Source organism: Cryptomeria japonica, chromosome 11, assembly GCF_030272615.1.
Source record: "Cryptomeria japonica chromosome 11, Sugi_1.0, whole genome shotgun sequence".
Classification (NCBI taxonomy): domain Eukaryota; kingdom Viridiplantae; phylum Streptophyta; class Pinopsida; order Cupressales; family Cupressaceae; genus Cryptomeria; species Cryptomeria japonica.
In genome coordinates this window covers 102,502,427-102,517,441 of record NC_081415.1, presented here as the reverse complement: position 1 = coordinate 102,517,441, position 15,015 = coordinate 102,502,427, and positions in this window count along the sequence as shown.

Here is a 15,015-nt window from a genome sequence, read left to right as displayed (position 1 = left end):
CAATATATATCCACCGATCAGATGAATAAATATTACAATAAGGGGCCTGCATATGTAGGAAGGCCAACAACCTAGAGTACACTGCTCGTCACAAAAAGAGTCTCGCTAACTACATAAAATATCAGACAACAATCCAGAATGAAGATTGAACTGCAAGTTTAACATCTCCCATGCTTGAGTACATTCCTAGTTAATCTCAATATCGGAGCCCTTAAACCTCTTCCACAAACCCAATTCAATCACCTATGATCGACCAAAACCTTTGCATGAATGATTATTACATTATTTGCTTGCATACCATGATCTCATGATCTACAAAGAGATCATACACATATATATACAAACCCTAGACCTTAAAGAATTAGGTCGGCCACCTAGACAATAAAATCTATTACATAATTATTAAACATGTCAGCCTAAGGCCAAACAACAGAATCCAATCAATGAATCCAACTGGTAATGCATCAGGAGCATCAACCCACAAGTTACATAAATCGGTCCATAACCTAGTAGAATAACCATCAAACCTATAATAGGTCGCCATAAGCCAAATTAAACAACATGAATAACTAGAACATGGACATGATAACCATCAACATTTGGATAACCTTCTAGAATTCGTACCAACATCACTTATCGGATTCATTAAAAGATCTTCAACAAAGTTATGGCGGTAAAACCTTTATTAGTAACCAAAATGCTTGCTAGAACAAGTGATAGCTTCCCAATCATCTAATCCCAAACCAATTGAATGTGATACACATAAGGAGCACATGAATAACCCATCCAAACCAATTCCTCAGATCAAAGTATACCAAAGAATACCGAATCAATATGATCTTATCAACCAGAAACCAATCATCCTACCGAGACCAACCAGATACCGGTAAATAGCCAAAGTAGCTAGTGTTGACATCAATGACAATCATAATTGCAACACATAATCAATTCCTCCAAATTGCCAACAATTTCCCCCATTGGCATTGATGGCAACACTAGATGTGAAAAACATCCAAGTGTCAAGAAATGCCAAACAAGTCTCCCCTAATGGAAGATAACCAACAATCTCCCACAAAATGATATGACAATGAGGTTCTGAACCAAATATCTCTATACCAATTAACCATCCATAGACCTGAACTAAACTCCCCCAATGAGATACAACCAATTTGAAATTTGGTTCCTTCTCCTTGTGCCAATAATCTCCCCCTTAGACTGATATCTTTGTCAAGGTCTTTTTATCACATAAATATCTCTCCCCCTAATGTATATAACTCCTTAAGTTTTTCACATGAATATCTTTCCCCCTTTGACATCAATGCTAGAAATCTGAAATAAACATCAAAGAAAAAAATCATAAATCCTCTGAACCATATGACTGACTACTCACTCTGAATAGTAGCACCAACACATCAATCCAGAATGACTGATAGCTTCGATAATGCATACCAGAATGATGCCAAATAACATCAATCAGCTCTTTACCGGAGAGGCAGAAAACCTCAACCCATCTCTCAAATGCTCAAATGATTCCTCAAACCAATCTGACTTCATTTGCTTCCACCCACTCCTTTAGAAAATTTTACTCGATAGAAATACCAGATTCTTTCATATGTCAATAGAAGCAAAGTTATTACAATAAATAACTACTGATACATTACAATCCAACTTTATATCCTTCAACATTTGCTTCATCCATAGAACTTGTGTACAAATAGTAGCAACAACAACATACTTATCTTCAATAGTAGATAAAGGAGTACATGACTGTTTCTTGTTGATCCATGAAATAAATTTATTTCGAAGAAAGAAATCTTCATCAGATGAGCCTATCTAGTTACCTATATCTCTAGCCCAATCCGCATTTGAACACACTCAAGGTGTAAAGTCATCATAAAATAAAAACCATACCAGAAAATCCTTGAAAATATCTAAAAATCGTAGCTACCAGAGAAAGGATTCAACATAATCAATTCCTTCCTTCTGATAATATCCATTGCAAACCAATCAAGCCTAGTTTCAATAACATCCAAGCCCATGCATTGTCCTTTTCTAACTGATCCAATTCCTCTTCCATAGCTTTCATCTAACATTCATCCTTACAAGCTTCAATAACCGATATCAATACAATTAAAGAGATTAAGCATACCTCATTAGCTGCCAACCTTCTTCTTGTCCAATTATTTGATCTTCTGAATGATCCAGCCTTACATACCTAGGAGTCTTCTGACTTTCTATTCCTCTTCCCCGATCTTCAGTTACTGTTGAATTTTTTGATACTGCTGGAGTAACTAGTTCAACATTTTTTTTTGATAAAGGTGTAACTAGTTTAGTTATGATCATTTCCACTACCGATTTTTGCTCATAAATTCTTATTTGACTTCTATTCTGCTCATCTACCTTGACATTAGTGCTCTCCATAATTCTCTGCAATCTCTTGTTATAACATCGATAAACCAAACTAGATCCAAGATCCAATAAATCTTTGTCAGTTAACCTTCAAACTAACTTCCAAAGATCTGAAACAGGCTTTCAGACCACTACCAAGGGTAATGCAAGATCTGTCATCAACTTTCCTCCCCCTAAGGCGAATGCCTTAGTTACCAGATGAGTTTCCTGCCGGTGCAGGAACATTCTGCTCTACCGGTTGAGTAACTAGGGTATATCCTTTAGCCAAATGAACATTTGGGGTAATTGATTTTGTTAGTTGAGCCTTAGACTTCATAACTAGCTTCTTCTCATGCTCCTTCTGAATGTCATCAACCTTATGCTTTCCCTTCTCATTAGATTCATCACTTCCTATCGGTAGGTTCTTGCTTTTGCAAAATTTAGCAATATGTCCTACTTTGTTGCATGCATAACAAGTGACATTGTTATTCTGAATTTATTTACTATAACCTTGACCATTACTTGACTTGCATTGATTAGCCATATGTCCAAACTTTCTACATGCATGACATTTCACATTCATTCTACAATCCTTTGTCCTATGACCATACTTCTTACAATTTGAACATTGACTGGGAACTGCATTATTATTTTGATTTGCTCTATTTCTACAATGTCTTGCCATATGACCAAATTTATTACAAACAAAGCATCTACCATTAAATTTATGTGCATTGGGTTGTCTTACCAGTGACCTTTGATTCCGGTTGACCTTCTGACCGGATGTGTTATCCTAATTTGCAGTACCATAGCTTTCTCCATGCTCAAATCCAAGACCTCTAGTGTCTCCATTGTCCCTTTGATCCTTCAATAATTCTTCAAGCTTAGCAAAACTAACCTTGAACTTATCTTTGTTTTCATTTGCAACATCCAGATCTCCTCTTAGGACTATTACCATTCTTTCTAGTTCTTGCTCATTGTTATGTAATTGCATCAATTCAGTTCTCAACACATCATTCTCATGCGCCAACCTAATGCATTCCTCAAATATGTCTTTCAAAGATATAGCAATATTTTCTTCATTCTTCCTCTGGTCTTCAATCCCCTTTGACATCCTCATAGTTGGGGCTTTCATTTCATTCTTCATGACAATATTCTCTTGACTCAGCTTCTGACATTGTTCTTTAAGGGCATCTTTCTCTTCATTATCCTGATTTTGCAGAAGTTCCTTCCTCCTAGCTTGAACAGATACAACCTCTCCTGTAAGATACAAATGAATTCCTTTGTAGAATTTAATTCATCTTGTAACTTCAAGTTCTTCATCCCTTCAACATCATAATCTTCAAGTGCTACGTCAAGTTGTTTCTCCATACTCATTTCCATGGATTCTGGATTCAAGATCTTCCTCAAACTGTTAGACTTACTTAGAGGCACCAAGCTCTGATAACAATTATTGGAATTCAAGAACACTAAGAGGGGGGGGAGGTGGTGAATCACTGTTCTACCAAAATGGATAATTTTAACCTTATTAATACAACAACTCAGTAATCGGTAAAAATAAAAGAATATAATAATAAGCAACAATGCAACCACAAAGATGAACACCATAACACCAAATATTTATACGTGGAAAACCTTAAAGAGAAAAAAACAGGGTGGGATTGGAACCCACAATATCTATCCATTGATCAGATGAATAAATATTATAATAAGGGGCCTGCACATGTAGGAAGGACAATAGCCTAGAGCACATTTCTCATCACAAAAGGAGTCTCATTGACTACAGAAAACATTGGACAACAATCCAGAATGAAGATTGAACTGCAAGTATAGCATCTCCCATGCTTGAGTATAGTTTCAGTTAAGCTCAATATCATAGGCCTTAAACCTCTTCCACAAACCCAATTCGATCACCTATGATCAACCAAAACCTCTACATGGATGATTATTACATTATTCGCTTGTATACCATGATCTCATGATCTACAAAGAGATCATACATACATATATATATATATATATACATATATATATACAAACCCTAGACCTTAAACAATTAGGTCAACCACCCAGACAATAAAACCTATTACATAATTATAAAATATGTCGTCTTGAGGCCAAACAACATAATACAATCAATGAATCCAACCAGTAACGCATCAGGAGTATCAACCGACATATTACATAAACTGGTCCATAACCTAGCAGAATAACCACCGAACCTATAATAGGTCACCATAAGCCAAATGAAACACCACGAACAACTGGAACATGAACACGATAACCATCAACATAAACTTCTAGAAGCTGCACCAACACCACTTATCAGATTCATCAAAAGATCTTCAACAAAGTTATGTTGGTAAAACCCTTACCGGTAACCAAATGGCTTACTAGAACAAGTGATAGCTTCTGGATCATCAAATCCTGAACCAATTGAATGTGATACACATCAAGAACACATGAATAACCAATCCAAACCAATTCCATAGACCAAAGCATACCTGAGCATACCAGATCAACATGATCTTATCAACCAGAAACCAATCATCCCATCGAGACCAAGCAAATATCGGTAAACAACCAAAGCAGCTACCATTGACATAAATGACAAACATCATTGCAACACATAATCAATTCCTCCAAATTGCAAACACTTTATAATACTGTTGTAGCATCGTAAATTGTACGCACTCGCTAGGGTGGTACAATTTCACACCTAGTTTAGCACCCGCCTTAGTTCATTTTGCATTTTGCATTGCATTTCTCCTTAAGCACTTAATTAATCAAATTAATTAGGTCTAAGGTCCTATTTCACCATTCTCCACATCATAAAGTTGGGCCCTTTCGTTAAAGTGTGCCCTTTTCATTTTATTCCTCCAATACATCATTCAATCAAAAACCCTAATTAAGTCCTATTTTGAACTTGGGGGCTTGGTTTCAGGGTCAAAACATCTCGAAATCACCTGTAACTTCGGGATTCTCTCCAAAATCATCATATCCGATGGCCCTGAAAATTTGGTGAAAAGTTGTCGGGACCATGGCGCCCGTGCACATGGTCCTGGACATTTTTCCCGAAATTTTGGGAGCACGATCCAATCATAAAATAAAGCTTAACCCCAAGAAATTGGCGGGATATTCAATCTCTAGGTCGGCCAAAATACGAATTTACGACCTAGGGTTTCATACATAAGAGCTCTCTTTCCTCATTGGAAGAGATCCGATTTTTGTTTCCAAGGACTTCATATGCAGTGAAAGAGCAGATCTTTGAGGACTTCAACAACATTCAACATCATTCTATCAAGCATCTATCAAATTCATTCATCTACTTAGGGCTGGGAAGACATTGAAGAACAATAGGAGATTACCGACTGAAGATTGGCTTGTACTCCTCCCTTGAGGGTTGGGTATGATTTCGTATTGTTTTCATGTCTTTGCATAAGCTTTGATACATCATGCTTTAGATCACATTGCATCTTGATTTAGAGCATTTACATTATCTTTTACAAGCAATTAGGGTTTACTTTCTAGGTTGCTCTAGTTTGCTTTCTTGCATTTTGGACCTTGCACACACACTAGGTCTGCACACACAATACATTTTACAAAACAACTTGGCTATTCGTGGAGGTGGAAATCACCGAAGTGGGGGTTTGACTAAGGCAAAACCCTATATAGCCGCCCCTCCCCCTTTTCAGATATTACTGCAGGTTTCGGGATTCGGACGACGCCGCGGGATACAGATCCGGAGAGAGAAAGTTGAGACAGTACCCTGTGTGAAGTTGCAGATTGGAAGACTGGGATAGGGGCACTGGGCACTCTGGTCCTGCCAGGACAGGGGCGCTGGGCGCCCTGGTCCCTGGGACAGAGGCCCTGGGCGCCCTGGTCCTCCGGACAGATAGCTTTCCGACAGTTTCCAGACAGTGTTTCAGGTTGCAGAACAGTGGTTTCCGGTGCAGTTTTCAGGACAGTGGCGCCCACGCCCCCGTCCCAAACATTTTCAGTCCAATTTTGACTCCGGGTACATATCTACATTCTCATTTCATCCTTGTACTTACAGCTGTTCATTGTTTAATCTCAATTCTGCAATCTTGTTATTAGTTCATACTTGCATTTTGAGGTTAGGGTTTGAATTTGTATCACTTGATCTTACAATTTCGACAAGGGAATAGGAATCCTAATAGATATCTCGTGGCTCTCTCTTTCACCAAAAGAAGTAGCCAATTGTGCGATATCTCTAGGCTCTTTCGTATTCCACAATGTGTGTCAAAAGGTAGGATTAGGGCATGTTAACCTAGTCTCGCTTTTTTTCCCCTACACATTTTGGTGAACCTGACGTGAATCTATCATTGCTTCCTCTTGCATTGCATGTGTTAGATCTAAGTCTAGATTTAGTGTGTTTTTCATTTCATTGAAAAGGAAAAAGAAAAAAAAAAAAAAAGTGTTTCTTTGCATTGTGTGTTAAATTTTATGCAATCTTTTCAAAATGTCAGATTTTTATTTGCAAAATGTTCATGCTTTTGATGATTATTATGAGTATAGCCAAGATGAATTAGATGAAGCTTTAGATGAGTTTTTAAATCCTAAGGATGCTAAACCTTCATTTTACCAAAAACTCATAAACCTTGTTACTATGCCATTTAGGTGTGATGAGAAAGATAAGTCGAATGATTCCTCTCAAGGATACATTCCTATCCACTCTTCCCGTGAATCTAGTAATATGGTTGTTTTCAATAATCCCCTCTATGAGGAGATGTCCCCTTTTGAATCAAAAGACAAACCCTTTACCCGATATGATCATGCTTTGTTGGATGATGCTCTTGATGACTTTGTGGCTTTGTCGAAACCTATAAACAAAAACAAGACCTCTAAATTGGTTAATATGATAAATTTGAATGAATATAACAAGCCTCTCTTCGAAGTCCAAGGTGCTTATCCTTCTCCCACCTTTCAAATTCCTAAATCGCCTCTCCTTACTGTCCAAGGGAGGTATGATCATGATTCCTTTTGTACCCCGAATAAACCAATCATCACCGTACAAGGAAGAAAACCTATAAGTCCTTACAATTATGCTAAGCAAATAACTAGAGAGAGTTATCATGCGGTTGCCCATACTTATCATACCAGAAATAATAGGCAACCTAATCCTCCTCCTGTTATTCCAGTTTCCCTTCCTAATCCTCAACCAATTCTCCCTCAAGCTCCCCGTATCTCGCAAGTTATGGGTAAGGAATATGATCTCATAGAACAACTTAAAGCTACCCCTGCTAAAATATCCCTTTGGGATTTGATTCAAACTTCTTCCGCTCATCATGGAATGTTACAAGATGCCTTGAAAGATTTGAATGTTCCTCCACTGAATACATTTAGTAATATAGCATCTTTTGTTAACTCTGTGATGAACCCTAAAGCTCAAATTGTGTTTACCCAAGATGAGTTGCCTACAAGTGAAGTTCAACAACAATATGATCCCTTGATGATTGTGGTTGTCATGAAAGACACTGCTATAAGACGAACACTAGTAGATAATGGCTCTGGCCTTAATGTGTGTAGCATTAATCTATTGCATAAGATGAATGTGGATACATCTCTTATGGAGCCTGACTCTCGTTCCATTCGTGGCTTTGACAATGTGGCTAAGACTTCATTGGGTATCATCACCTTACCTCTCACAGTGGGACCTGTTACTTTGCCTACTCCTATCCATGTTATGCCGGGAAATTTAACATACAACTTTTTATTAGGGAGGCCTTGGATTCACAGCATGCAAGCTGTCCCCTCTACATTGCATAGACAAGTTAAATTCGTTTATAACAATAAGACATATACTTTGATAGGAGATACTAATTTTCAAGCTTGTCTACAAACATCTAATTCCAAAGGAGATTCTTCTAAGCCATCCTCGTCTAGTGATGACTCTTTAAACAAGAAACCTATCGATGAGTCTTCGCTCTCCGATGATCAAAACCCTTTGGATGGGTCTGGAACTCCTGAAGAAGATCCTTCTCGACTTGAAACTACACATAAAAAGGATTTTGATCCTGAGAAGGTTCTCGCAGAAGATGACTGGGGATCTCTTGATTTTAACCCTACCTTTGTAGGTGAATATAAGGTTCCTTCTAGAGAACTTAAAGTTGAAAAGAAGGAAGAAGCTGAAAATCACAAAGTTGAAAAGAAAGAAGAAACTAAAAACCAATCGACCTTGCCTGAAGCTATGAGTAATAATTTTGTGGCTGCTTCTCAAACTTCTTCTCCTCACATCTATAATTATGAAGAGTTCGATTCTTTGTCTTATGAAAAACCACCTTCCCTTCCTGAAATGGCTGATCGTTATGGTCGTGGTTTTCGCATTTTTGCTAAGCATGGGTATCATGGAAAAGGTTGTGGTGCTAATGAACAAGGGATTAGAGTTCCTCTAGAGACTAATTTTCAACATTATGCCTTTGGACTTGGCTATAATCCCTGCAGACCATGCATTAGTGTTAATGCTATCTCTACATCTTTGTCAATACAACACCCTGAGTATATTGATGAGGATTCTTCGGGTGATTGTGCTCTAGATATCTTCCCTACTGACGATGCTTTAGCTGAGTTCTTAGGAGCCTATGACACTCTTCCTTGTTATCATCACAATAGGGGACTCCCTTATTGTTTGAATACTGAAGCTTATTTTGGAAAAGAGATTGATAACGATAAGATTGTGAAAGAATTCCCTCAGTTAAAGGATACTCCTCAACAAAGTAATCTTCTCATAAGTGACACCACTGATGTTAAGATGGATCCTTGCAACAAAGAAAAAGTCATTAAAATTGGAAAATGTTTGGATGAAGAGGAACATAAACAATATGAAGAACTATTGCATGAATTCCCTGAAATCTTTGCCTGGACATATTCTGACATGCCTGGTATAGATCCTAAGATTGTTACTCATAATATTGTCTTAGTTCCTGATGCTAAGCCCGTGAAACAAAAGATTCAAAAAATGAATCCTAAGGTGGCTCTGCTTGTTAAGGCTGAGATTGAAAAATTATTGGAGGCTGGATTTATCCGCCCTATTGACTATTCCCCATGGATTTCAAATATTGTCGCTGTGGCTAAACCAGATAACAAAATAAGAATGTGTACCGATTTTCAGGATTTAAATAAGGCTTCTTTAAAAGATGATTTCCCTCTTCCAAACATTGACATGATAGTTGATTCTACGGCAGGACATGCCTTGCTATCCTTCATGGATGGTTTTTCAGGTTACAATCAAATTTTCATAAACCCTCAAGATCAATACAAAACTGCTTTCACCACTCCTTGGGGTACGTTTTGTTGGATAATGATGCCTTTTGGACTTAAAAATGCCGGTGCAACTTATCAACGAGCGATGACCCTTATCTTTCATGATTATATGCATAAGATCTTAGAGGATTATGTTGATGATATTTTAGCCAAATCCTTTCTTCGCATGGATCATGTTACAATCCTCCGTCAAATCTTTGAAAGAATTCGTAAATATCACATGCGCTTGAATCCCCGAAAATGTGTTTTTGGTGTGGATAGTGGAAAAATATTAGGGTTCATAGTTTCGCATCGTGGGATTGAGGTGGACACTAAGAAAATAGATGCTATTGTTAACATGCCACCTCCTTGAAATATCTCTCAACTTAAAAGCTTACAAGGAAAGATTCAAGCTATTCGTAGGTTCGTGTCTCAACTTGCGGATCGTACCTTTCCTTTTACTCAACTTCTTAAAAAGGATATCACTTTTCAATGGAATGAGGACTGTCAGCAAGCATTTGAAGATTTAAAAGTGTATTTGACTAGTCCTCCTATTCTTCAACCCGTCGAACCTTCAAAACCCTTTCTTCTTTATACAGCTGCTTCTTCTCATGCTCTCGCAGCATTGTTAGCACAACATGATAAAGATGGTAAGGAATGTCCGGTTTATTACATAAGTCGTACCTTACTCGATTATGAGACTCGATATTCTATGATAGAAAGACAATGCTTGGCCGTGGTGTTTGCAACTCAGAAATTGAGACATTATCTTTTAAATTCAGAAGTCCATGTCATGGTTAAGTTTGATCCTTTGAAGCATCTTTTCTCTAAAACTGATTTATCAGGACGTCTCGCTAAGTGGGTTATGATGTTAACTAAATTTGACCTTAAATTTGTTTCATAAAGAGCAATTAAAGGACAAGCATTGACCGATCACTTAGTTGAGGCCCCTTCGCCTTTCTCCTTCCCTAACCCTGAGTCCTTTCCTGATGACTTCATTCTTTCTATAGAGAAAGATGAAACTTGGGAGTTATACTTTGATGGCTCTAAGTGTCGTACGGGATCGGGGGCAGGTGTTGTTCTAGTTTCTCCTACAAAGAAACCTATTCCCTTATCATATCGTCTAAATTTCCTGTGTACCAATAACATCGCTGAGTATGAGGCTCTTATAGCAGGAATAAAAGCAGCCCTAGCTCTGAACATAAAACACATACATATCTATGGAGATTCGCAATTGATTATAAGACAAGTAACAGGAATATATCAAGCAAAACAAGACAAATTATCGCAATATAAAGACCTTGCTATCTCTTTATTACAAAATTTTGATTCTTATACCATGGAACCCATTCCTCGAAAAGATAATCGACATGCAGATGCAATGGCATGTGTGGCTTCTCTAGTATCTTTAGAGGATCCTATGATTGACCTTAATTTTGTTATTCACAATCTTATTTCTCCAGCTATTGAAGACGATTCTAGCTTGGTAACATGTTGTGACTTTGTAGATTTGGATGAATGGTTCTCGCATATCGTAAGATATTTGACCGATGGTACCTTTCCTGATTCTGCTAGTAGGAACACTAAGGCTAGAATCCGCAAGCTGTCTGCTAGGTATATCATTCTTTCTAATATCCTCTACCGAAGGGGTTATGATGGTCTTCTCCTTCGTTGTCTTAATAAGTCGGAAATCCCTATTGCTCTTGAAGAGGCGCATTCAGGTGCCTGTGGGGGGCATTTTGGGGGCAAATCCTTGGTTCATAGATTGCTTCGTATGGGATACTATTGGCAAACTATGCAGAAGGATTCTTTTTCATTTGTTAAGAAATGTCATCAATGTCAACAACATAATAATCTGATTCATGCTCCTGCCCAAGAACTTCGTTCTCAAGTAGCTTCTTGGCCTTTCTCCGCATGGGGTTTGGATCTTATTGGAAAAATCTCTCCTCCTTCATCCCAAGGACACACTTTCATTATAACCGCAACAGATTACTTTACGAAGTGGGTAGAAGCTATTCCCCTTCGCTCTACTACTGCTGAAGTGATTTGTCAATTTCTTCTAGAAAACATTATTTCTCGATTTGGGATACCTTCCACTATTATCTCAGATAATGGGACATCATTTAAAAACAAGGATGTGAAGAAATTCCTCGAGAAGTATCATATCAAACATCAATTTTCTACACCATACTATCCTCAATCAAATGGTCAAGCCGAATCATCCAATAAGATAATTGAACAAATTCTTCGTAAAACCGTAAATAAGCATGGTAAGGATTGGAGTAACCAGCTAATCTATGCTCTTTGGGCCTACCGAACGAGTGTACGAATTGCTACGGGAACTACTCCTTATAATCTTGTTTATGGTGCTAACGCTATTATGCCCTTAGAGTTAGAAATTCCATCACTTAGGGTTTCTCTTAAAGGTATAGTAGATGATGACTCTTATAGAGAACAACGACTTCAACAGCTTGAGATGCTTGATGAACAGCGTATAAACGCTCTTGAGCATATTCAAGCGTATCACAAAACTCTACAACGAAGCTATAATGATAAGGTTATTCAACGTTCCTTCTCAGTAGGTGACTTAGTCCTTTATGAGAATCAGCGCAATGTGAATTCCTTGCCTGCCGAAAAGGGAAAATTTAGTCCTAATTGGCTTGGACCATATATCGTTATCGAGGATTATGGATCAGGTGCTTACAAAATAGCAGATGTAGACAGTAGGCCTCTTAAAGAACCTATCAATGCTATGCACTTGCGTAGATATTATGCTTAATTCTTCATTTCTTATCTATCCTCTTTTCAATTCTTCAACATTGGCTAATATGTTAGTATTTCTTAATCAAAGCAAAATAGAATTAAATGTTATGATGTTTAATTTATATTGCTTCGTTCCTGACAAGCATGTCTTCTTACTTTATAGTTTGTCTTGAATTCATTTATGTAAATTGTAAAAGATTTACATTTCCCTTATGCTAGCATATTATACAATGTCTTTATGTGTTAAGTAGAATCGTATCATGTTGTGTTTAAGTTCAAAATTAAATCACATTAGTTATATGATTCTTAGACTTAATGCATATTTCTTCCTTATTATCAATGTTGTACTTGATTAAATATTTTAATTAAGTCACACATGTATCAATTTAATCATGGAGCATTGAGAAATCAATCACATGAAAATTAAATTCTGAACATACATGTACATTTACCAAATGTATTAGATTTAATCAAAACAAAATATACATTGTTTTAAGCATTAAAGATAACACATTTGAGACAAAAGAGAAGCATGTATATATACATATATATGTGGATCGTATACAAATCAAGGTCACTGTACATCCAAAATGAGACCTCTCTTTTACATCATACAATCATCTCCTATCCCTAGGGCTAGTGGCTGGAGAGTGTCGACTGGATGCTCCCTCCTGATCTGGCCGTGATGGTGGACCCATGGGTGTGTAGCGTGATACAGATCGTGAGTGACTTCGAGAGGAACTCCTACGATCCCTATCCATAAGGATCGCATGATAGGTGGTAGCCTCGGTCTGAGCCACTACTAGATCTCATCGCGCCTGCTGGAGGTCCTCTGATAGGACTCTCTCTCTCTCCCTCCATATATCTACCTGTACTCGGAATGGGAAAAACAAATCCTCATGCCGACCCACGTTCCCCTGAGGCCTATAGGCAATCTGTGAGGAACTGGGGATCTGTGCTATCATGGAAATATCTGTCATTGTCTGCTGAATCAGGGAACGCCATTCCTGCACATTAGCTGTGGCAGTAGAACAGATTTTTGTTAGTGCCATTCTATATCATCAAAGCATTAATCAATCAATCAATATAAACCTACTATACCTGGGTCTCCCTCGCGCCAGTAGGGATCATGATATGGTAGCATCTGTGACTGGGAACCGCTAGGCTCCCCTCGCTCACATACTCTATCCATGATGGGTGTAGGCTAGACGGTACTGGTGACAGGTCTCCGTATCACCTCCTGTTCCCCCTGTTGGGGAATAAGAGGTGGATCCAGAGCTATGATATCGTCTCCTGAATGGTGGGGAGCTGCATCCGACTCCTCCTCATCATCTCTATCATCCTCCTCGTCGTCCTCCTCGTCATCCTCATCCTCATCCGCATCATCACCTGCATCTTCCTCGTCCTCCTCTCTATCTGCATCCTCCTCCTCCTCCTCCTCGTCACTGGGCTGATAGCCTGTAGGTGGATCAGGATCTCCTACCTCCTCATGATCCTCTCCCTCCTCTGGCTCCTCTGATCTGGATCCCTCATCCTCGTCTCGGTCTCCATGTCTCCATGGGCCTGGATAGCCTATCGGATGATCTGGTGGAAAGATAGGACCTGGATATGATCTCATGAACCATGAAACATATCTGCGCTGTGCTCCAGGCTCTGCGGAATAGTCAGTAACTACATCCTGATCAGATCCCTCTAAGTTTGTCATCTCAATGTCATCTACCGTCGGTCTCGCTACTGCTCCAGGTCTGGGAAGGACCCGTGAGTGTCGAGTGTAGATGGGCACATCGGCTGGAACACACTGCTCTAACCCGAACTGCCTCCGTACTTGGTCAAAGTAGAAAGGGACTATGATGTGTGCATATCATCCTCGCAGTAAGGTGGTTCCTCTGTAGACATGCTAACTGTCTCTCCATACCATCCCATCTGTGCATCAGCAGGTAGGGTCTCCACACTATCACCTCGGATGTCAGTCTGTCAACAATCACTCTCCAATACAACAAATCTCCAAATCTCCACTCGTGGGTAAGTGGATAAGCGAACACCCTAGGTCGCTCACTCGCTGTACTCAGTGGAAAGCCGACAGGCCTGGTGCATGTGAAATGCTCTAAAATCCACACCTGCAGAAGTGTGCATGTCATCAAACTGAAACCCTGTCCGAATACATACTCCTCAAGGTCGTGATAGAGATGTGCAAGCATACTCCGACCCCATGCATAAACTCTCCTATGTCTCTCCATCGCTCTGATACACCATGTGAGGCCCCCATGCATGTGTGTCCCTCGCCCATTGGGGCAGACGGCTAGTGCTATGATGGCTATCATAAGGCGTCTCAGAAGTGGTACCTCCCCTATAGGATGTAAGAGCCAACTGACCATGATGCGACCTCTCGTCTCACTCGGCATGACTCTCCCTATGCAATACATCTGCTCTCTCTGATGATCCTCCGCTGACCGATCGGTCGCGTATGTAACTGTCGCTCCTCTAATAGGAAGATGAAGTATACGGTACACATCCTCAAGTGTGACCGTCAGCTCTCCTACCGGAAGGTGAAAGGTACATGTGTCAGGATCCCATCGCTCCATCAATGCCATCAGCATCGCA